Source organism: Lactuca virosa, chromosome 2, assembly GCF_052849685.1.
Source record: "Lactuca virosa cultivar CGN04683 chromosome 2, Lactuca_virosa_CGN04683_v6, whole genome shotgun sequence".
Lineage (NCBI taxonomy): Eukaryota > Viridiplantae > Streptophyta > Magnoliopsida > Asterales > Asteraceae > Lactuca > Lactuca virosa.
Window position 1 is genome coordinate 135,422,104 of NC_136427.1, and position 23,426 is coordinate 135,445,529.

The 23,426-nt window shown below is 35.4% G+C and overlaps 1 pseudogene; it reads right to left on the reverse strand.

The window, feature by feature from the left end:
* Positions 1-20,493: 20,493 nt before the first annotated feature.
* Positions 20,494-21,813, reverse strand: LOC145156183 (uncharacterized; annotated as a pseudogene).
* Positions 21,814-23,426: the final 1,613 nt, after the last annotated feature.

A 23,426-nucleotide genomic window follows, 5' to 3' on the forward strand; every position in this document is an offset into this window, starting at 1 on the left:
AGTTGAGTCCAGGATTTAGTGGGCCATTCAAGGTTCTTCATATGATTGGGAACCAAGCTTACAAGATGGAAGTGCCAGAAGAACTAGATGGTATTCATTACACTTTCCAAGTGTGTTATTTAAGGAAGTTCACAGGAGAAGTTACCGTTATAATTCCACTTTTGGAGTTAAGGATTGATGAAGATAAGAGTTTAATCGAAGATCCTAAAGAGATTGTTGACCGTAAGAAGCAGAAATTGTGATGCAAGATGGTCGAATTAGTGCTAGTACGATGGAAACATTTGAATGGGCCGAAAATCACATGGGACATAGAAAGTGACATGATGAGTCGTTATTCAGATTTGTTTACTGATGCATGATTCCGGGAAGGGATGATCTTAAGGAAGAGAGAACTGTAAACCCGCGTTTCTGGCTAAGCATTAATAAGACGATGTAATAGTTAGGGTCAACAATTGTAACCTATTTGATGTAATGAAGGAAGAAATATTTGGCTATTATGTGATTTATGTGTAAATTATATGCAATATACGTGCTTATAACGATATAATAAAAAAAGAATAAAATACGCGTCTAAAATAAAATAATAATCAGACCTAATATCTTTGAAGAAAGTTGAAATAGTCATGAAAAGGATTCTGGAGATATAAGGAACGGTGCAATCAGACTTATAACCAAGAAGTTATGACATGTTGCAGTTTCACGATTAACCCGACATGGCTATACGTACCGTAAAAATTAAATATTTGTTAAATTAATTTTTAGCCTTAATGATCTAAAGGAATTGGTAGTAATCGTTAAACCGAGAGCGTGTACATAGAGAACGTCCAAATCTGACTTCATTTGAGGAAGTTATGATTTTTCTAAGATTCAGCGTACTAGTGTACAACTCGGAAATCAAATTATAGATCGATCGATTATTTTCCGACACAATCTACACGAGAATTGAAGATCTCGTTAATAGGAGCTCAACGATATTAAGACAGACGAAAACGGACGTCGGATGACAAAGTTATGAATTTTAACGGACTTTAACTATCTAAGCCTGTTAAAATATAACTTTAAAAATAAATTCAAAATTAGCCGGCGGAGTCTAATTAAAAGTTGTAGACCTCATCGATAGATACTCAAGGATATATAGAACGTCAAAATCAGAGCTTGTATGAGAAAGTTATGGATTTTACAAGATAATTAATTTTTGGATTAATAAGAGTGCGACACGTGTCGCGATCTGGCACACTCCTTCCTCCCCAAGGCTTGCGATTTGATGGCGACAACTGGCCCCATTATGACCAATGTAATGTTCAGTACACCCATCATACTGAGTAAACCCAAGGTAAATTTGTCTACGCCCAGCGTGTTGGGCTCCTGGCACCCTATAAATAGAAGCCGAATTTCACTCTTTTCTTCACACCTTTTCATTCTAATCACTCCCAAACCCTCCCAAGGTCCCAAGACCTTTCTCTAGCACTTCCTAAGTGCTATTATCAAAGCTCCGGAGTGCCAAAAATCGCCGAAAAATAGAACTTTCGGTTTAGATGTTCTGCCCACACAAAGTCTGGTTTTTCGCTAAACTACCTGTAAGTTGAGTTATGCTTACCCTGCTTTAAGCATAACTTATGTTTAAGTTCATTCTCGTTATTATGGACCTATAAGCAATATTTATCAGTGATTCCAAGTAATTATACTGATTGATCTACTTAAGGGGATGATGTGTAGGCTGGATTTAGTGAGGTGTTTAAAGTGGGATTTCCAAACAGTATACTTTGTATACCAAACGAACCCTACCTCCGATATGATCCTACATGGTTGTCCCTTATCAACTATAGATCAGTATAATTTGATTTAATGATGAATCTAGACAAATAATTAGTCACAATAAATACTAGACTAAGACTTAGTGATAATAATACTAGGTTACGTCAAAGGAAAAGATAGTTGCTAGAAGCGAAGCGCTCTCCAAAATTCGATACCTCACTTGTCACAACCCGAAATTTCTATTCTGAACAACAATTCACTTCAATAGAATTCAGAACTATTTCTATTAACTTTTGAGCTGTGTAGAGTCAGTTTGAGTGTTTTAAAGCTTAGTACTTCAGGAGATAACTAGAGAGAGGATGCCCTAGGGTTTATTGTGCAACAATAGAGTCCCAAAACTCCAAGAGTTTGGAGTTTACGGCCTAAACATGGTGTTTACGGTCGTAAACCCCAAGGGGTATAAAAGTGACACTTAGTCATTTTTAACACTTTTTCACACTTTCAAGAACTAGAACTCAAATCATCTTAAGTATCATCCGATTTTCCTTCTTGATCTTCAACTTTGTAAGTGTTTCTTGCCCTAATTAGTTGATATCTTACTTAATCTAGTGATCTTACATGATTTCATCCTTGATATCATTCCATTTGTGTAGATCTTCAAGTGTTCTTAGTTTCACCAAGAACACACACTAGTGTTCTTGGACTTTTAACACCCTTTCAAGCTTCTTTATTGTAAGTACTCTTACCCTAGTGTGTTATAAGGCTTGTTACACTGCTTAATCAACTAGAAAACACAAGGAAACACAAGATCAAAGGTGTTTACGGTCCAACATGTTCTTGGACCGTAAACCCTAATGAATGGGCCATTGTGTGCCCTAGTCCCTTACCAAGCCATGGATACTAGTCTAGATCATATCCTTGAAGTGCTTAGGACTTGGTACATCAAAAAGACCATGAACCATTAGAGTTTACGTCCGTAAACTCATGGAGAAATGGTCCATGGGCCGTAAACTCTACAAAGGGGTGAAATGTTGCCCCAATCACTTCCTAAGGCTTAGACTTGAAGTAGGAATGCTTCTTATGACCTTTAAAGCTTCAAAACACAAAATGGTAGAAGTACTATGAGTTTACGGCTGTAAACTCATGGGTTTATGACCGTAAACTCCAAGGGAGTTGGTCCCAAAACCGTAAACTCATAAAGAGTTTACCCTTGGACCCTAAACTCAAATGCAAGATCCTACAACCCTTAGATGCAATCCTTAGTACTTATAACACTTAAATAAAGTGTTAATCATGTCCTAGGGTGTCTTAACTTGATTAATTAGTTGTTTAATGACTAATTGGATACATATATGTGTTATTATATGTTAACTAGGATCCTTGTGTGTGTTCAAGTCTTCACTTGACACTTAGCATCCTATAACATCCGTTCATCCAAACCACTCACTACAGGTGAGTTCATACCCCTTAATCAACCTTTTAAATGATTTTAAATGCTTTTATGGGGGGGATACAAGTTGATCTATTATAGTTATTATATCAATCACATGTGATTAATAACTACCAAACAAGTGGATTTCTTACTTTTCAAAATGTGTTATCAAACAAACTACTTCAAACTGTTTTATTAAACTCTTTTACATGTCAAATACTTTTATTAAACTCTTTTAAACTTATATTATGTTAAATGTGTATCTATATATATATATATATATATATATATATATATAGTTATGTAAGTAGGATTTAAAGGACTTAGGACTGATAGCTCACCTTACCTCATGTTCCTTGTTTGGTTGTGGACTTAGGGTATCGGTTGTTTGTCCGAAGGTCGTTTGAATCCTAGTCATATATCATGTATATGTGTATAATAATAATAGGTTACTTCTTTCTATTCAATACCTTTGGGTAGAAAAGGTATACACACATGTTCATACATTCAAACAACATTACTAGTAAGCTATAATAGGTATAGTTTAGGGAGATACTAATACTATTACTAGAACAGTGAAACATACAAAGAGTCAGTTCATACATGATTCAATACCATACAGAGAGAACATTCAATAGCATACAGAGAGAACATACAATACCATACAGAGAGAACATACATACATACTAGACAGAGAGAGAACATACAATACAGCTAGTACATACAATACATTCACAAGTGCACTAATACAATTATGTGAGCCACTTAACGGGGCATGGCATCACCTGTCATGGCTCGTTTTGTATCCAGAATCTCCTTAAATGGAGAGCGTTGAGTTTGTGTATAGATCTATACTGGATTGACTATCCTACACCTTGTTGCTCGCTACAGTGGGACTTGCAAGTCTACAGGTGCCAAACGTCATTTCTTCCGACGTCTTACATCGTCGTGTTTATAGTGAGTAGTATGGTACAGGCCGATCACATGGTACTTTAAATAACAATTGGTTTAAGGTAGTTAGTACAGCAGTAGTTACTTAATACAACACTACAGTACTATTTCATTTTCCCACTTGCATTCACTTTATGATCTTCACGCAATAAACAGTAATGTAAAACTATATTTTTGATTAATGATAGTCAGACTTTGGGAAAATACATACTCTTACAAGAGACACACACACAAACACTTGATGCCTTGGTAGAAGGCTACTTTTAGTAGGAAACATAGGGTTTTCTAGGGGAGTTAAAACAATTACAAACTTATACATCACATACCTACAAACACTTTCATACAAGCAATGACACTAAAATACTTATGATCTCACCAGCTTTAAAGCTGATAAACTCTTTCAAAATAACTTGTATTCTCAGGTCACCAGTAGACAGGTACCAGTGCCAGGTTTTGAGAAGATGGAGCTCGTTCAAGACTCATCTTTTATTTTGATTCATATTTTTGGTGTCTATTAACTTGACAGAACACACTTGTATTAAATTATATTATTAATGCAATGGATGATGTTGTTGCTTGTTTACTACTATTCGTTGTTGTGATACTGAACATGACGTCCTCCACCCCCGAACGATTCCGCCGTTCCGGTTTTGGGGTGTGACATCACTTTAACAAGTGAGTGCATAGTTACTTTGATCTTACACATGGATATGAAGTATTTAAGATAAATTACATGCTATGTGTGCCTATTATCTGTGTTCCTCATATCTATGTTGTATGAACGATTTATACATGTTTTACTTGATTTAAACTGTATATGTATTTTATACCTATAAATATGTTGGGTAAAGATGGGTAGATGATGAAAAATGAAAGATGAGATAAATGATGAGAGGCCTTGACTTTAAAGATGATCCAGTCGTTTAACAGAGTATAGATAACAACCACAGACAATTATAGAAAGTCTAGTGGAACGCTAACAAGCTCACAACCTGTAGGAGTTTTTGAACTAAGTATTCGCCAGGTGTACTCCATCCCCCTCATGATTGCCTTACTAACATACATTATTGAGGAATCCCCTAAGGATTATCGTCTATCCTGAAGATAATCCTTAGGATAGGTCCCTTAAAATAAATGCTTTAGGGACAAAAAGTGAGGAAAATAGAAATGGGTAATCGAGTTGAATGATTTGATGAAAATAAAGAATTTAATTATTGTGGGTTGAAAACTTTATGTGCTCACCAGGCTCCCACGCCTGACCCACTAAGTTTCTTGTATTACTGGTAGTGGCATAAGGGCACATGTGTGATGAACGGATAACAGATTTATGGATTATAGGCCAGTAAAATAATAAATGTTTGTAAGGCCTGTACTATTTCTGTTTATGCTTATACACTGCATTGACGATGGCATCCCAACATTTTTAATATAATTAAAATACATTTCTTCGGAAATGCTTGGATAATATCTTTATCATATTTTTTGGAACAAATTCTACAGTATTATTCTTCAAAAGGATACTCTAATTTTAAATAAAGCATAAACAAATTGGTCTTTTCTGCCCGTGAATTTGGGGATGTCACAATAACTTTCTAGATCAACAATACCAAACCCCAAGATAACCCCTAAGATTCATAAAGTTGCTATATTTATGAGATCCATTCATCCAAACTTTCCCAATCATGAAAATACTAGCATGAAAGCCTACATCTATAAGTTTAATGCATAAAGTTTGAGCTTAGACACTTATAATGGTCCAGAACAAGCTCACAAAGATGTGGAGGAGAGTTGCTTGTTGAATCAACGCCAAAGTATCACCTTCTTCTTCATCAAAACACCAAAAATCACCACAAAACTCAAGAGCTTCAACACTGGAGGCTAGGGTTTCAACGAGGGACCAAGGGAGGGGATGGAGGATGAGGGTGTGAAACCCCTAGTCATCAAATCCCTTAAATAGGGGCGTAAGCCCCAAAGATTAGGGGTTCTCGCGTCGTGGCCATCAGGCTGCCACGTCGTGGCGCCCACTAAACCTTCGCGCACCTTGTGGCCATGACCACCTCATGGGATCACATTCACCACGTCGTGGCCACCAAATCTAAAACTCCTAGAATAATACTTCTCATTCACTTCCAATATGGGACTAGCCCACTTGGTAGAGGAGGAAGCGTCTTATATTGGAGGTCTCGGGTTCAAACCTGGGCACCGGAGAATTAACTAACGTGGTAAATCTAACATCTAACCACTAACCACCGTTAAAAATAATCATATTATAGTATCAGTGCATCCGAACATAAAAAGTATGTATAATGTAACACATAGTATAGTGAGATAACTCACCTGAACTGAATTTTGGTGAAACAAAGCTAAACTCACAAAATCTTAAGAACTAGTCTCATGAACCACTTAGATAACAAACAGAGGTTAAACTCCCGCTTTCAGCTTAAACCCACAAAGTCTGATGTATAGTCACACCGGTCAAAATCAATGTTGAATGTGTCGCGACTGAGCTTTTGGTCTCGTCGCGGCTACTAAGTGACAAAATAGTCACAAATGCATATGAATCTACGCGTTGCGGCCAGTCCTTGTTCGCGTCATGATTGTCCTAGCAAAACCCATTTTCTTATTAACCACTTAATCTCTTCAAGTTAAGGCTTAGGTCTTTAAATCTCAATCTTTGATATAATAGATAAATTTCCCAATTTTATCCATTCTAACGGCTAGGTCTAACCAAATCTACAACCCTAACTAGATTAAATCCATTTATGCTCATAATCATGTGCATGGTTGAACAAGGCCACAAACACACACATTTTTCTTTTTCCTGAACAGTAAAATCAAACGTCATCCAAATTTCACCAACTCACCTTCATCTCAATCTACTCATACTTGTAATTTGAAAGGTCACTTTTTGTAGCCGGGTTGGATGAACGTTTACTAGAAAAATGGGATATACCTACGGAAAAGTTCCATAAAAAAACCAATGATTCAATGATGGAAAGCCGCTTAATCCGTGGCTATTTAGAAACACTTTTAAGAACAACCACCAGTGTTTTTGAATTTGCTAATACTTACACACGTGCTTACAGTGATAATTCAGACAATAGTGAAGTTGCTTGCCCCAATTACTATAATTGGAGGAATGTTTGGTTGGATGGATACAACTCATGTAGATCATTTTCAAGTTCTTGACTAGCTCAAGAGTTTCATAGCCCACCTAATATTTCTCTTACCCTCATTCGTCTACACACTACATACATCATATCCTATGCCCTGCCTTACCTCAAGACATCGTTTCTATTTTCCCTACTTTCGGATGCAACAACACCTAGAATGTGTTTTGGAAAAATTAATTACTTACAATCCATGGATGGGTTTTCTTTGTTTAAGGCTTCTTTCCTTTGTTGAATCAGGAATAGCCGACTCCAGGTAAATTATTTTCCCAACTCAAAGGCGATGACTAGTAGATTCGGGCCGATCGGGTGTCATCATTCGCTACCAGAACTGATTGATAGAACAACAAAATATTTAGGAAACTCAAAATTGTCAATCATGGATGCATATATATATATCATGGTTGTAGAAATCGCTAACCGGCCACTAATCGGTAGACTAGCGATTAGGGATTAATCTGATAGGCAGGGATTAATCGGAGACCATTAATTATTAAGAAAATTATTCAAAAAATTTTAAATCTAACTTTAGTCCTCCAAAAGAAGTGATTAATCGGAGATTAGGTCCGACTTTCACCAGCATTAATTGACCAAACCCGATTAGGTAAGATTAGGTCCGATTAATTCTAAATTTGACCTGCATTGACCAAGCTCGATTATAGGGACTGATTAGCAATTAATCTCATCAGTGGAAGTCCGATTAGCGATTAATCGGCGATTTGACCGATTTCTGCAACACTGATATATATATATATATATATATATATATATATATATATATATATATATATATATATATATATATATATATATATATATATATATATATATATATATATATATATATATATATATAATTCATGTGAGAACGCAACTTATAATGAGAATGTGGGAACATTTATTAGCCGTTGGATCAAACAACAACGATGGTTAGGATTAATTTCATTAAATTAGGTAATTAATTAAATAAAACAATAATTATGTGCAAGTGAATAGACACTTGCGGGTATTTAAGTAAAATATACATTTACCAAAGTGCATCTAGCCCAACGGTATCAGGTGGTGTCCTTCCTCATTGAGGTCGAAGGTTCAAGTCTCGTGGTGGACATAAATGGAATTAGGTCTTAGTTTAAGAGTAGATTATAATATTTGTATTTTCCGGTTAAAAAAAAAAGTAAAATATACACCAGATAAATAAGGAAATTGGGATGGATTCTCAAACATAACCGATTGTCACTAAAAATTTCCCATACTCTTCGTTTATGTTTTCAACCTATTGTGTTTTTATTTATTTATTAATGAAGTGAATGCAAATACAATTTTATATTATTTTGAATTTATATGTAATAAACAGTGAATATCATAAGTGAAATCTCAATTCAAGATGGAATAGTTTGTATTCTTGATTAATTGTGTGAATTAAAATACAAGTTACCCAAAAGTACATGATTGTTGCTGTTTATGAGATTGATAAAAAATAATTTGATAATTTTAAGAATGGTGTAATACGAGTAAATCATTGGTAAGTATATTAAGACTTGATTCTTTCAAAAGAAGACGTGCTAAAAAATTCGTGAAATATGTGTCCACCTTCAATTGAAACAACAGAATTTGTACTTCAAAATTTGTATCAAAATGTTGATACATATAATCATTTCTAAAAAGACATGCGTATTCATGATAGAATATAAGTTGTACACACATAAGTTTACATATAGAATGAGTGATTAACATTCATGATAGAATATACACATATACACTTTACATATATAACCGGTGATACAAATTCATGACAAAATATAAATACACATACAATATTCATGACAGAATATACACACACGTAAATATTCATGGAGTAACTCTAGTCTATGCTTGAATCGAAAAAAAAACATTATTCAACATAAAATTAAACTAATAAACAACAATCTGGCTAGTAGTGTAACACCTGGTTCCTTATATGCATTTAACTCATTGATTTATTTGTTTTGAAAGGGTAACTCGACGAGTTGGTGGCCCTAACTCGTCGAGTAGAGGGCAGATTATACGCGGGGTTTAAGCTATCTACTCGACGAGTCAAGAGCCCTCAACTCGGCGAGTAGATCGGCCAGAGTGATACCCTAATTTTGGGGTTTTGCATCCTATTTAAGCTCCTTAACCCCCACCCCTTGGCCTCATTTCCAGCCTCCATGTCCCAAACCCTAGAGCTTTATTTGAGAGTATGAGCCATTTTGAGTGATAGTTGTGTATTTTGAAGCTTGTGGAAGAAGAAGAAGATAGAAGGCTCAAGAGGGAAAGAGTAGATCCAGAAACTACACACTATTTGCTACATTTTCTGGTAATCAAGTTTCTATCTTGGCTATTAGTTCATTAGATATCTTTATGTCCATTTTATGAGGGTTTTTGTTCCAAGAATGATAGCTTTTGGAGAATGATCAACCCAAGTAGGTATTCTTTCAGATCTAGGACCTAGAGGGGCTGATATGACATAAAGGTGCAAACTTTATGCCATTGGAGCCCCCATCCAAGCCATAGAGTGTCATATTGGCCTTTTTAGCCCCAAAAGGCCATGCATGTGGAAAAAAGTGGGAACTTTACGTGTCCAAGTAATGTTAGGGGTTTAGATCTGAGGTTGTAACCTCTAGTTTGGTGTATAGATAGCTTAAGGACCAAGTTCTAGGTCCCAAGGAATTAGGGTTTGAGCTAAACCCTTTAAGAAGAGGTATTAATGGGTAAAGTTAGAAACTTTACCCTTAAAAGGACATTCTCAGGCTTTATGTGAAGTATGAAGCTTGGCTCTGAAGTGTAGGGGCTTAATCCATTAAGATAGCCCAAACAGAAAGTGGAACTCGACGAGTCCAGAAAGGGACTCCACGAGTTGAAGTCAGGTTGTGTCGATTCTATGCCAATAAGAACTCAACGAGTCTGTGAAGGGACTCGATGAGTTGACTCGGTTGATCACGAGTCTGAGTAGTATAGGAACTCGTCGAGTTAGGAGGTAACTCGACGAGTTGAGTCGGCTGGGAGTTGACCTTGACTTTAACTTTGACCAGGATGTTGACTTTGACCAGGGGTAAAATGGTCATTTTACCCTAAGAAGGATTATCATATTTGGATTAAGTGTTATTGTGAAATTGATAGTCCCGGAGTCGTTAGAGCAGCCGTCAGAGATTCCTCACACGAGATTTCACAGCTAGCATACGAGGTGAGTTTCCTCCACTAGCAGCAGGTCTAAGGCCCAAAGGCCAGCCCGTTTAGTTTGTAGTATTTCCGGACTATGGTACGATGTCGGACGGGGCCCGATGTAGGTTTATATGCTTTTCCGGATTTCGATATGATGCTGGGGCGGTCCCGAGGAATGCTTGTATGCTTGATGTCTTTGTGATTCTTGCATGTGTTTGTACTTGTATGTTTCCGGACTGCGGTCCGATGCCGGGGCGGTGCCGATGAATGTTAGTATGTTTCTGGATCACGGTCCGATGCCGGGCGGGGCCCGAGGAATGTTTAAATGTTAATCATATATGCTTAGGTTTATGTGTAATATTTGATTATGTTCACATGTATTCCGAGATGTGCTCAATGTCGGGCGATGCTCGATGTCGGGCGGGGGCCCATTCTGAATAGGGTTCGATGCCGAGCGGGGCCCGATGCCGGGAAAGCCAATGTCGAGCCTGACTCGATGTAGCAGGGGCGGGGCCCAAGATATGTTTATGTGATATGTGTATGTTATGTGGTAGTTGGGGAGACTCACTAAGCTTCGTGCTTACAGTTTTCAGTTTTGGTTTCAGGTACTTCCGCTAGTATGGGGAAGAGCTCGGGATAACTGCATGGCACACACCACCGTTTTTAGCCTGGGAGGATTTACTATGATTTTTGATATATGATTTTGATACATTGACAGATATTATGATATTTTTGAGATACATGGTTATGACTTTTATGTGATGGATGATATTTATGGTTTTATTACTGATTTAAAACGAAATTTTTGCACTATATTTTTGGGATGTTTCAAGTGTTGGATTAGTGTCTAAGTCCAAAACTATAATTTGTGTGTACTTGACCCGACCCGGCATGGTCCATTTGGGTTGCACTTCACCGGGACAATTTGTATGGATAGACTTATGAGGAAAGGATATTTATGATTTATTAATATATTATAAGTTCTAAGATATTAATATGAAATCATATTATTTAATTAGTATTGATCAAGAATTAATTTGGAATTAATTTAGTGATCAAAAGAGACTAGTTAAATATGGACTCATATAGTATGGGCTAATGTTATTTAGGATGGGCTAAGCCTACATGGAAGTCCATAGATAGTCCATGGAGATTTTAACCCATGGATCCTAAGTAATGTGGAAAGTCATGGGTATTAGGGTTTACCCTAATCATGCATACTATATAAAGGAGTCATTGGCTCATAAACTTGGCACTAGTGTGTGTGTGTAAGAAGCTTGGCCGATTTTGTGAAGCAACTCTCTCTCTTTCAAGTCTTCCAAGTTGTTGATGGTGATTTGTGATTCCACTTGACGCATTCACATTATTGGTGATAGGCTCTTAAAGCTCCAAGTAATCAACTACAAGAAAAGGTATGTATTCTATCTAGTTTTTGTTATGCAAATACATATGATTATATGCTAGTTAGGGTAATACCTTGGAAACTTCAAGTTTTCATGTATAATAGTGAAAACATAGATCCAAGGTATTTAGGGTTGAATGAACACCTTAGAGTGTTAGAATGCTCAAAACACAACAGTGGTATCAGAGCCTAGGCTTGGTTTTCAATTATACTTGATGCAATTGCTGAAAAAATCGAAAAACGGGTTTCTGGAATGTGGACTCGCCGAGTCCACTGGGGGACTCGTCGAGTCCAAGGGTAAAATCATCCTACTCCTCGAGTAGGTTCATACACTCGACGAGTAGGAGGCCCAGAGTGCAGATTTTTGACTTTTAAGGCTGGAATTGGACTAGAATCATTACCCTAAGCTGTTTTTGAACTTATAAACCTGTTTTTGATGTGGTAATGATCATTCTAATCCAATTCAAAGGATAATTGTCAAAATTTTCATGTTTTGTATTAGTTTAATGGTTAGGCTAATTACATGAAAATTGTTTGATTTGAATTGTCTTGTTCATATGAGTTTAATCTAGATCATAGTTTTTCTTGACATGTTTGTTTGTTTATTAGATGATCTAAATGGCCTTTAACGGATTCCATAACTTGTCCTCAAGTTATGGAAAACCAAAAGTCTTTCTTGTTAATGAGTCTTTAAAAGTCATGAGTTATGTTTTTGAAGAGTTTTTCCATAAATTGTTTTATGACATCCATAACTTGTCCTCAAGTTATGGATTTTCAAGAGTATTACCATTAAAAGCCATATTAAACTCATATGTTATAGATTCCAAAAGTTTTTGATTTGTTTAAAACTTGCCCTCAAGTTTTGGAATTTGTAAAGTTACCCCCCCCCCTGTATACTTTAATTCCAACCCTTAGAATTTTAATAGTTTAAAATTCAACTCTTATACTATTATAATATTATAGGTTTAATATTTACATATATGTATAAGAATATAGTCAGTCTTACCGTTAGTAGGCCTCATTCACGAAGTCGGTCTATAAGGGGGGTATAAGGTTACTGCCTATAAAATGGCAGTTTAATGGGTGTCCACTCTCACCCACCACTTCCTTGACTGGTGGAGGGTCGTTAGCCGAACAGGTAGGATAGGACATTAATTCTCCCTTCATTAAAAGTATAATGATACATACTAAGTAAATAAACACTTATAAATTCCCAATCTTTGTTACTTAGGAAAATGTGAATTTGGTGCTAACCCATGAAATTGCACTTTGCACCTTGTTAAGTCGTTAGTGGAGTGTGTGTGGTTAACTGGCACACTAATCTGGGACTGACAATGTGTGGCAAAGGGTAGCTTGATGTTAATCACAGATCAATGGAGCGTGTGTGGTTAACCGACACATTCATTAGGTGGTTGTAACATTAAGTGTACTAAGTTAATTTGGATGGTTATTCACTCCTTGTTTGTGATCCTCGGCATCCCAGTCACAAACTTGAAGGGCACAATCGAGATTTAAACATGCCATTGACAAGTTCAATGAATCTCAAAGGATCTAGGAGTTTCAATCCGATTAAAACTTAATGAACAATTTCGTTTTTCATGGTGGAAATTGGTAAATCGTCATTTACCTACCTTCAAATATTTTGTAGCTTGGATTACGGCATCCCTCTTCCAAGTTATAAAATATTGTGTTGGATCCTAGCCTTAATATTTCATATTGGGTGTTATCTTAAGGATTTAAATCAACTTAACTTGAAATTCTCCCTAATAGATGACTATTTCAGACAATTATGGTCTTCCCAAATCTTTAGAAACAAGCTTCCTAGTGAAGATGATATCCCACATGGCAATCAAGGTGAAAGATTGATCCCTTTCTTGTGCATTAATGGGACTGGAAATCATACTTCACTTCCTCCACCTCCTTCAATTATTCTCCCTATCCCACAAGTTTCAAGACTTGAAAAGTTCAAGGTCATTCTATCCCTATTGGAAAGTAAAGTCTATATGTGCTCGGGTCTTGGAGATCTAGTCACACATTGACAGTCCGGGAGAGTTGGGTGTCGAAGTCTCGAGGAAGCTGGTTCTTGACTGGGTTCTTTAGTAACTTCCTAATGACATATCACGACATGACCCTTATTGATCTTACCTATTTGCTTGTTGCTGTTGAATCAGCAATGATTTGGAGCACTGGTAAAGCAAATTTGATTTGAAGGTCCACTTCCCAAACTTCCATGGACATTTACAATGGTAACGTTAGAAGTCCAGAAAAGCTTTCTCTTCCCAATGGAAAGGGATCGACCATGGTCAAGTCGTTTGACCCACTGCTAAAGAGAAAGGCTAAGTCTGAGATAGTCTCGTGTACCATTTCCAAAGGGCCCATATGTTTCTTTTTCCAAGAGAAGGGGCATTGGAAGCGAAGATGCCCTGACTACCTGAGATATCTAAAAGATAGTAAAGTCAAAAAAAAAAAAAAAGTTGACTCTACTTCAGGTAATTTCCACTATCTAACTCTATTAAGTTCTTGTTTGGAGATTCTTAACACATGATGTAATGTAATTACATTTTGATGTTTTGAAGAATCAAGGAAAAGTAAGGAAGCTCAAAGAAAGAGTAAGTTGATTCTGATCGCGAAGAGATGGATTTCGATCACATGGTTCGGTGATCAGAATTTTGAGCTGTTGCTTAAGAGTTACGATATATTGCTTAGGAATAGATAACAACATGTTTTTCCATATGTTTTTTTTGCATTGTAAGGATAAGTTTTTCTGCAAGTTTTAAAATAAAAGAAAAGTTTTGATTTTATTTATTTTAAGTATCCTTACAATGGCATTAGTGGAAAGTTGTTGTTTATATGATTCCATTGATAGCAATATTAGAAAATGGATTTGATTCTTTCATTTGTGGTGGTGTCATAATTTACCAAATAAGGAAAGATTCTCATCACCCAAGTTTCAGTTGGATAGAAACTTGGAATCATGCAACTCGTATTGTATGATGCATGAGAATTTTCATCTTTGGGAAATTAAGACTAATTCCTTGTTCACATGTAAATGTGAGTCAAGTGAAGGACTAAAGGATTGGGTACACTTGGTTGTGCGCTGGTCAAATCCACCACAAGGAATGACAAGATTATTCATTATTATTTACTAAAGTTTAGTAAATATGGTTATACTTACAAGTTTAAGTGTAATTCTGAAATATTGGAAAAGTTTCAATGCAAGGCAAAATGAATGAGAAGAATCAAATTAGACAGAAAGATAAAAGTTTCTCCAATCTGAAGAGATGTGAGAGTACTTTAGTATCTTGGTTTATGATTCTCTTAGTGATTATGAAATATCACAATTGATCCTCTAAGGACATCTTAGTGCATTTGTATGGCTAAGAAGAGGAATCGTGAATTGTTGAAATGGTTAAATCAAAAGATCAATCATACTTCGTTCCAAAATCAAATCTTAGAATCATACTCCAAGATTAAGCCTTGAGTGACATAATCTTAAAAAGGTTTAAAACACTTGTCAAATGTAGAGTAAAATGTTTTCTACACTGCTACACTTGAAATTGGTAAGTTGTGATGTTTTGGATAAAACAAAGACCAACTAAGACCAATTGTGTGAAGTGTTTAACTTGATAAAAATCCGCACTAACTCTTGAATATTTGTTTTGTCAAAGAATGGTTCTTGACAAAGAAAATCTTATATGTCAAGAGGTCAGTGGGAGTCTTAAAAGATCTTGAGATAGTTTCAAGAACTAATCAAGAGTATTGTTAATCACTAGCCCGCGACTTGAGGTTTGTAACCTATCGTGTTGACATATTCTTATTTCTTTGTTTATTCCAGTTAAAAGTTGAGTATGCTTGTGAGTTCTATGAGTCGTCAATTGTTTGCATAACAACCTGGAAGGAATGGTAGGCCCTTGAGCTGCCAGGAGGCAAGAAATTAAGATTAAACAAGTTCAGTCCATATGAGTTTGGATTTGTCACTAACCTTGTCTTGTTATAATGGTTATGAAAAATTTACATGGATAGGAACACATACACCATAAAAATCTAAGTGTCATAAGGTTTCTCTCCGATTCATGAAAATGATGGTGAGGAAACGCTTTCACTAAGTAGATTTTAAGTAGATAGCAGTTGTAATATTTGCATTCTCAAAGTCGTTAGTGGAGCGTGTGTGGTTAACCGACATACTAACATGGACTTGTAAGAAATGGCAAAAAGGTCTAAACATTATGATTACGGCATCCCTCTTCGTAATTGATTAGATACACAGGTGAGCTATCTACGGAAAGGTGTATGATTTTGATAAAGTTTTATCAAAGCATCCCGTATCAGAAATCTGAACTTTAGTAAGTCAATACAATATTGATTTCTAGAAGTCCAGATGATTTTTGGGTACATGTCAAAGCTAGTGGGAGCATAAGTGTTATGCTAATAGTTATCATGTTAGTGCGAGCATGATTATTTTGTTAAGTGTTAGCAATATTAATTATAGAAAACAAAAGTTTCAAATTTGCAAAGTTGTAGGGGTTGAAACGTTGTTTTGCTATAATTAAGGGAGAGGAAATTATACTTCATTCCAAATCTAAAAGCTTAGATTAAGATTTTAATCAAATTTAATCAAGTACATATATGAATGTTATGTTGGAATGGTTCAACATAAGGAAATTATATATATGGGAACATTATTTGCATTCTAAAATTCGATTATGATTACGACATCCCTCTTCATAGTTCGAATTGTGAGAACATGGAAAATAGAAAAATAATAGCAAAAGGCTGGTCTAGTATCATGTCGTTATGTGAGGCATTATGAATCGTATCCCATATGCTTCGGGTATAGGATCGATTACATATGCTATAATATTTCCATGTGTTCTGAATTTTCCAAATGCCTAGGGCATTAAGAGGGAAAAGGACCAGAACTGAATATGACTAAAATGATTAAGCAATTGTCGAGGACAATTTGAGGCTTACCAAAGATTGGTTGCTCATGGACAGTTGGAAGTATAGTGTAAATTTTGGAATGACCATATTGACATATTCTGAAAAGAGGCAACTCTTGGTCAGAAGTGATAGTCAAAATGGGATTATGGAAATGTTTCCATAGGTGGAAGTTATTCATTAAATCTGTGTAAGATTAAAAAAACTTAATGCAAGAAGGATGTTCAAAGGAATGTACTTTGAATATGAGACTTCGTTTCCATGGAATTGCTCTCCATTGGAATACTTTGTAATGTCTGTTGCCAAGTCTTTGTGACTTTTGTGCATAGTCATTACAAGAGGATCAATGCATATAAGTTTAGAATCTAACAGATTTCCGAAAATGGTAAGAATTTGGTATTCTTACATTTATCATAAGGATTTGGAGTTGTGAAATGAGCATCATTGAAATGTTTTCAATTGATCTATTCCACAAAGAAAGGACCATAGACAAACATAGTGTGCATGCTTGGAGCATAACATAACTATTGTTTTAATTCAAGTATAAAGTTGATTATTCGAAACATTATACAATGAATAATGAGTAATCAATATGGTGATTAAATAAAAGGTGTTTTATTGACTCTCAAAAGTTTTGGGGCCATATAGGATTAGTATTATTCTTGTGTTTCACTTTGCATGTTTTGACTTCCCGAATAACTAAGTTTATTCAAATCATCCACAGTCGATCATACTTTGGAAGTAGGTATTGAGGCAAGACTATCATGAATGGGTATGTAGTTTGTCTGGGTGTTTTAGACATTTAGATATAGTTGCAGTGTTCATGAGTGCTCTTGGAATAAGATTCGAGTATTGGATTAAACCCACGCTCATCTAATCACTTCATGGATTTTATCACGAGTGATTAGTGAGACGATAATATCTTATATTCTTCAAACAGAGAGATATGAGTTGCAGTCTACAAGTCGGTTACACATTGATTATGTGAAAATGCACCAGTAACTTGGTGTTATAAAACGCATTTTTGTGTGTGATTTGATGAGTAAATAGAGCAAGCATATGAGTCGAAGTTTATCCATTCCTTTTACCCTTGGAGGGATAAAAGCGATATATGTGGGCCCCTCGATGATTTAGTGATGACACCCCTAAGTGCTTGGCCAAGCCTGGACTGTTTTGATTTGTTCAATTAGTCGGTCGTCATAAATCGAAAATCGGGAAACAACAGATGGACAGAGAGAATGATTATAATCCATGTCTCAGTCCATATGATATCTTATAGAATGGAGGAATATATGATCCCTTATCTAATGGACGCGTCATTGATTTGTTCAGAGTTCGACAACGGCTTTAAGAGCTACGATTGCTAGTCGGGTTGTGAAGTCGTACTTGCAATAATAGTTATTGGACTTATCCAAGTAGGAGATTGTTGGATTAGTGTCTATGTCCAAAACTATAATTGGTATGTACTTGACCCGACTCGGCATGGTCCATTTGGGTTGCACTTCACCGGGACAATTTGTATGGATAGACTTATGAGAAAAGGATATTTATGATTTATTAATATATTATAAGTTCTAATATATTAATATGAAATCATATTATTTAATTAGTATTGATCAACAATTAATTTGGAATTAATTTAGTGATCAAAAGAGACTAGTTAAATATGGACTCATATAGTATAGGCTAATGTTATTTAGGATGGGCTAAGCCTACATGGAAGTCCATGGATAGTCCATGGAGCTTTTAACCCATCGATCCTAAGTAATGTGGAAAGTAATGGGTATTAGGGTTTACCCTAATCATGCATACTATATAAAGGAGTAGTTGGCTCATAAAATTGGCACTAGTGTGTGTGTAAGAAGCTTGGCCGATTTTGTGAAGCAACTCTCTCTCTTTCAAGTCTTCCAAGTTGTTGATGGTGATTTGTGATTCCACTTAAGGCATTCACATTATTGGTGCTAGGCTCTTAAAGCTCCAAGTAATCAACTACAAGAAAAGGTATGTATTCTATCTACTTTTTGTTATGCAAATGCATATGATTATATGCTAGTTAGGGTAATACCTTGGAAACTTCAAGTTTGCATGTATAATAGAGAAAACATAGATCCAAGGTATTTAGGGTTGCATAAACACCTTAGGAGTGTTAGAATGCTCAAAACCCAACATCAAGTAGCATTCATAATCGAATATAAACATATAAAATTTATAATTCTCATAAAGAAAATGACATATCCAAATCTGCACTGGAAGGATAACGATTCAGTTATTAAGCATTCATAATAGAATATCAACACATACAATTTGCATAACAATTCGGTTATATATTAGGCATTCAGTTATATAGAAAGATGAAATTATACAAAAAATATGCATACAAAACAATAAATTTACATATGTTCTATTTATTCTACTAGATTATGTTGTGCTTATTTTCTATTGAGTATGTTTCTTTCTTTCTAGTGACTATATTTCTTTCGTTGAATTCATTTAACCTGTAAGTACACACACATAAAAAAAAAACTTGTAAACAGAAAGATGTATGTAAAAATTCATAACAGAATTACAATAAACAAATATTATGTATATACAAATTCATGATAGATTGTCAACATAAGCGAGCCTTTGGTACTCCGGAGAAGCAAATCTTAATCGAACCTATATTAGCTTAATGGGTGGAATTTAACAATATTCATAATAGAATATCCAAATATAAATAACATCAAAAGTAATCAAGTTAGAATATAGTATAAAATAATGTAAGATGTAGAAACATTCCCAATCGTTGTAACTGTTTCCAACTCAATATAAGGCTATTTGAAAAAAACATACTATTTTATGAATCAAAAGTGTTTAGAATGTTTATAAAAGCATTAAAAATCAATGTTATTGAAACTCTTTATGCGTACCAAGAAAAGCAACCAATGATATAAATAAAACAATGATAAATCACAATGATAAATCAGTGAAATGATAAAATTAAAACAAAGATAAATAAGTTCATAATTATCACACCATAAAGAATAAATATTATTTACTTATAATACTAAGACAAAACTTCAAAAATGATCCATGTGGTTTCATAAAATCTGAAGTTTGGTCCCTAATTTACAAAAACCTCACGGATGGTCCTGTGGTTTCAAAACTTTTAACAAACGGTCCTTTTCGCTAACTCTGTTAGCTTCTGGCCGTTAAGTGAAGGGCATTTCTGTCCTTTCACAATCACAAGGACCATTTATGAAGTTTTGCCTTATTTTTTTAAAAAAAGAAAAAAATATAATTATTTAATATTAAAGGGTCCCACCTCTCTCTCTCTCTCTCTCTCTCTCTCTCTCTCTCTCTCTCTCTCTCTCTCTCTCTCTCTCTCTCTCTCTCTCTCTCTCTCTCCCTGTAAGTCTTCTTCCTAAAATGAACACACCTTTTTAAAAAACTTTGAAGCAAATTGTCAAAGAAAATGGATTTGAACTCTAATTTCATATCCAACTTTAATTTCATATCTAATTTCATATACAAACTTAAATATCTCTCTCTACCATGTTCATCTTCATCTGATCATCATCTTCGTTATTGCGAAGCTGTGAAACAAGAAACAGCCAGCTTGGCGTGTGAACAAATTGATGTCATTGGGGCATTTCCACAAATAGTTGGTGTGGAACTTAAGAAAATCACCAGAAATCCTTGTTTTTACTTCTAGTTGAAATCCAAATTGGAGCTGAACTCAATACACACATATGTATAATCAAAGAAATTGAAAAAATCCACATAAACCCACCTTCTCTCTCAATCCTAATCCATGAAATCCTCTTGATTCTAATAACTATTGCATCAGAACCAGTACCTAAATCCACCCATAAACCTTCATTCAATTCTTGACTCTGCTTGATCACATCTTCCAGCAGATCGATTATCAACTCGGTTTCTGGCCTTGGAATCAGATCACCTTCTTCGACACTCAGAACCAAATCCCCCATAAAGAATAAAGATCACCCAAGTAAGCTCTTAATTGCAAAACAGTGTTCTGTTTGGAGTCGTTGAGGGTTAGTAATGGTTTTGGGTTTTCTAGAGCATCTTCGATCAGCCAATTAAGTTCTCTATGTAAACTTTTGGTCTGGTTCGTTATCTGAATCTATGAAAGATGAACCAACAGATGACACTAAGGTTTTTGCCCAATTCGGGCATTGTTGCATGTCGGATAAGGTTCCGCTGAAGGTGGGTGGTCGGAGAAATAGGGGGAGGTTAGGGTTTAAGGTAGTGGGTTCATGGTAAACGGAAACTGATGAAGAAGGAAATAGAGCGATTGGGGGTTCTTGATGTGAATTTAGTTAAGAGATAAAAGAGTTGTGCCAAGCTCGAGAGATTCAAAACCCATATGAAATCAAGCTTGTGGAAATATGAATTTATGTTGGGGTTGCTTCAAATCGCAAAAGGATGCTCTCTTTTTGTGTATGAAGAGTGAGAATTGAGTGAGGTTTTGGAGTTTATGATGAAGTGAAGAAGGAGGGAGGAGATAAAAAGGGTGTGTTCTTTTTAGGAAGAAGACGTACAGAGAGAGAGAGAGAGAGAGAGAGAGAGAGAGAGAGAGAGAGAGAGAGAGAGAGAGAGAGAGAGAGAGAGAGAGAGAGAGAGAGAGAGAGAGAGAGAGAGAGAGAGAGAGAGAGAGAGATAGTAGTGGGACCCTTTAATATTAAATAATTATATATTTTTTTATTTTTTTTTTAAATTAAGGCAAAACTTCATAAATGGTCCATGTGATTATGAAATGACAGAAATGCCCTTCACTTAACGGCCAAAAGCTAACGGTGTTAGCAAAAATGACCGTTTGTAAAAAAAATTTAAACCACAGGGACCATCCGTGAGGTTTTTGTAAATTACGGACCAAACTTCAGATTTTTTGAAACCATAAAGACCATTTTTGAAGTTTTATCTAATACTAATGTGGAACAAATCTTGATGGGTCATAACACGAACAACAAACGACGAACCATTGTTGTCAAAATAAATTCACTAGAACAATCATCGTACAATAAAATTAAAAATAATCATAAACTTCATAGATTGATCATTGTTTTGCCAGAAACAAAGAGATCCATCATTTTTGTGCCTAGAATCCATTTTAAGAATCAAAACTCTCTCAAATACATAAAAACAAGAAAACATGGAATTATATTAACCTTAATTAGTGAAGGAAAGTGGGACATAAACGAAGCTTTTTAGATGATTGTTACCTAATATCAACAATCCTGACTTTCTTCTATGTGGATCTGTTTTAGATCCATTACATGTTCGTTATAAATATGTTGATAATTTTGATCTGCAACATTGCTATCCTCTTCATCGTTCCTATTCGAATTCCTATGCCAGAGAAGACATAAATGGTGGTGGCGTGAGATATGGCAACAAAGATAATAGGAATTTAAATTATGGAAACAGTGGATTGATAAAACTATTTCCATAATAATAGGGTTTCAAAATTAATGAAGATATTAATGGCATCTGTAAAAAACCAAAAATGCCCTTTAGTGGTTAATTTAATTAATTAATTTTATTAAACAAATTAAATAAAATAATTGGTTGAGAAACGTTCTCACATTCTCACTTTAAATAATGTTTTTATATGAACTTTTATATATATATATATATATATATATATATATATATATATATATATATATATATATATATATATATATATATATCCTTAACATACTCAAGTGGCTCCCATTATTGGTATCAAACCAATAGGAATTCATACAAGCTAGACTTCTAATAGATAATTGGGCCAAAAAAAAAGAACATGAATTTAATTAATTCATTTTTTATGTCAAAATCTTGATTTTCATTCAAAAATTGACTCCATCTTTTTATCTTGTTCTCGTTGCAAGAAGAATTGTGTTATGCCCCCGATCTTTGGAGAGCGAAAGAGTTGCCTGGTGATCCCTAGGTTGTAGCACGTTTGGTTGTGAACTCCTCGTGCTGCTGTCGTTGTTTCTAGGACCGATTGAAGCCTCACCAGGTACCTACCTAGTGTCGGTCGCACATTCAACATAGCCTTCGAACTCATGTGCCTTTCAGAACCAGGGGTCTTCGAGCCTACTGCGTACATGAAGGTGACTCGCCCACGATTCTAGGTAAGAGGAATGATGATAATCTATGTGCCAAGGAAGGTAGGCCCATAGTTACTAGGATCGCTCCCCCCCCCCCCCCCCTCTCACGTTTTCCGTTCCAGATCGCACGATCCGGAATCGGAAACAGTAGCGATCCAATCGCCTAACAGATCGCGATCCAATTGCAAAATAGGCCGATCCCAAATCGCTTAAAATTCAATCATGTATCAGTGTGGAACGCGATTTCCATTGATTGAATCCGACGACCCATCAATTTATGGAACATGATGATGGAAATTGCAGATTTAAAAAAAAAAAAAAAAAAGCATCGGCAAGTGAAAAATTGGTTCCAGACTTGGGAACCCAAACTGCTAAAAAGAAAAGAATGATAATTACGTATGGGGAACCCAAAATCAATTACCCAATCCTTTTTTATCACTCTATTTCACAACATCAGGATCCTAATTCGTCATTGTACTGTTCTACATCTTCAA